Here is a 2,410-nt window from a genome sequence, read left to right as displayed (position 1 = left end):
GACTCTTGAGAATCCCATAAATTAAGAACTCCCATCTCTCTTAAAGTTGCCATGTGAAATTCATAGCCTTTTCCACTGTGGTCCATCACTCATGAATAGCACAATGTTGTCAAAATCGCTACCGTACCACAAATTGTAAGATTTTCTGATTTTCTTAAATTATCAAAAAAAAAAAAAAAATCTGAAAGTATATAAATGGAAAATTAAAAGCTCATCAATCATCCATTTCCCATCAACATGCACCTATAAGGTAATACATGTCATGATATTGGTAATTGAGAACATGTATATGGATGCAAATCATGACGGTGTATAAAAGGCATTGTAGTCTTCCTGAACTGAGACAGGATATTCATGAAGGAATTACTTCTGTTTAACATGAATCTCTTAACAAACAAAAGGAGAATATATAACAATTAGGTGAAATCAAGTGACCCATGTACCAAAAACTGCAAGAAATGCAAGCACACGCAAGGAAAGGAATCAAATATAAGTTTGGGAACACATTCTCAAATTACATTCAACATAACATTGACCATCAACGTTTATAACATTCCTCCATATCAAAGACCGGTTAGACTTTCAATGATGGCAACTTCAACCATTTGTACTTTGCGATTATGATTTCTATAAATGCATCCAGTACAATTTTTTGAACTTTCTGAATATAATTAAGCAAGACCAAGCAAGAGTATCTTTTCATAGACTGGTGGCGTGGCGGAAATATGGTTGCACGAAGCGTGAGGCAAGCGAGACAACAGATTCAGATGTAGGAGCAGGGAAGCGTCTGTCCGCAAATGTTATCAAGTGTAAATGTCTAGGAAGTGGGACATGAACACGAGTCTGAAGCATGATTCAAAGCGGGAGTGGCACCTATTACAAGGATCCTGCAACTAAGGTTGAAGAAGGGCGGGTTTTGGAATCTTGGTTGGTTTCAATAACCTGAATTTGAAAGGGAGTTTTTCGAGTAATAAATTGAGCAAGCAGGTACTGGCATCACAGAAAAAAAAAAAAAAAATAGAGAATCAAATGTTGAGACAAATGAAAAGCAAGGCTGGAATGAGGCGAAAAAAAACAGAGAGAGGATTAAAGGATTAAGCACTCAAGATATGATTATTAATTCATGAAAGCAATAACAAAAGATAGAATGGTCTTAAAAAGAAAAAAGAAAGAAAACACCAAATGCAATGAAAGATAATAAATGGGGTTGGAACATATATACCGAAGCCAATTCATAAACTTGAATTATTAAACGAAACTCAAGGGTGAGATGCCAGACCTGTCAAAAGGTTTCAGTCCAGTTAAGAGCTCCAGCAGCAAAACTCCAAACCCATAGACATCGCTCTGTCTCTATCATTCAAAAGGTAGCCTACAAAGAAAGAATGATGAGTGTGTTTTGTTATCAGTTTTTGTACACGAGGGAGAGAGAGAGAGAGAGAGAGAGAGAGAGGTTAATCCCACCTTCTAACAAGAGCAACATCAGGATGGAGATGTGAGAGAACTTGGAGAGGGATTTGAACACGAATCTCATTTTAATCTTTCGAAATGCAGACCATATCTCTAGATCTAGCAAATATCCATAGAAACGAATTGAAACGCCTTAGGAACCACTGAAACAGATCTCAAGCCCTAAAACAATACAAAATCAAGAAAACTGCAATGAATCGAAGAACAAAAACAACATATCTCAAGCCCTAAACAGTACAACTACCAAATACTGAAATCTTCGGAGAAGCAGAAACTATATAACATGAATGCAAAGAAAAATGGAAAAAGAAAAAGCATCTTCTAACTTCAATCTTCCGAAATCCAAACCCTAGCTCTAGATCTAGTAAATCCCCACCATAACCAGTAAAAAAAAAAAAAAATTAAAAAAAAAAAAAAAAACTCGCGAAGCGTAGAGATCGAGATACCTGATGGTTATCGAGTTGCTGCGGCTGGAGAGAGCCCAAGGCAGCTGTGTGTGTGTGTGTGTGTGTGTGTGTGTGTGTGTGAGAGAGAGAGAGAGAGAGAGAGAGAGAGGAGGGTGAGAGATCGAGATGGAGAGAGGAGAGGAAAGGGATTAGAGCGACAGAGAGAGAGGAGAGGGATTTGGGTGAGAGAGGAACAGATAGAGAGCAGCGGATTCGGGCGAGACGGAAGCGGACAGCGTACTAGCGTTCTGAGTAAACTCTGTGAGCCCACCTTTATACATTGGATAAATCCACTCCGTCAAAGATAATTTTAAGGCTTCAGACAAAAAATGAAGCATATCCAAATCACAAGTGGACCACACCACATGAAATCATTATTCCAATTATTTTAATGGTCGGTGCTATGTGGCCCATCATGATCTATGTGTTTTATCCACACCGTCCATCCATTTTTGCACATCAATTTAAAACTCCATACCAAAAATGAGGCAGAAAAT

The 2,410-nt window shown here is 38.0% G+C and overlaps 1 long non-coding RNA gene across 1 annotated transcript; it reads right to left on the bottom strand.

Annotated features, from left to right (window-relative positions):
• Positions 1-471: 471 nt before the first annotated feature.
• Positions 472-1,586, bottom strand: LOC131255512 (uncharacterized). Its single transcript, XR_009176108.1, has 3 exons — positions 1,462-1,586; positions 1,280-1,369; positions 472-990 (listed from the first exon to the last, which is right to left on the bottom strand). It is a non-coding gene; the product is annotated as an uncharacterized LOC131255512 (long non-coding RNA).
• Between the last annotated feature and the right edge of the window lie 824 nt (positions 1,587-2,410).

This window comes from Magnolia sinica, chromosome 9 (genome assembly GCF_029962835.1).
Source record: "Magnolia sinica isolate HGM2019 chromosome 9, MsV1, whole genome shotgun sequence".
Lineage (NCBI taxonomy): Eukaryota > Viridiplantae > Streptophyta > Magnoliopsida > Magnoliales > Magnoliaceae > Magnolia > Magnolia sinica.
This window is presented reverse-complemented; position numbering and strand designations above follow the sequence as displayed.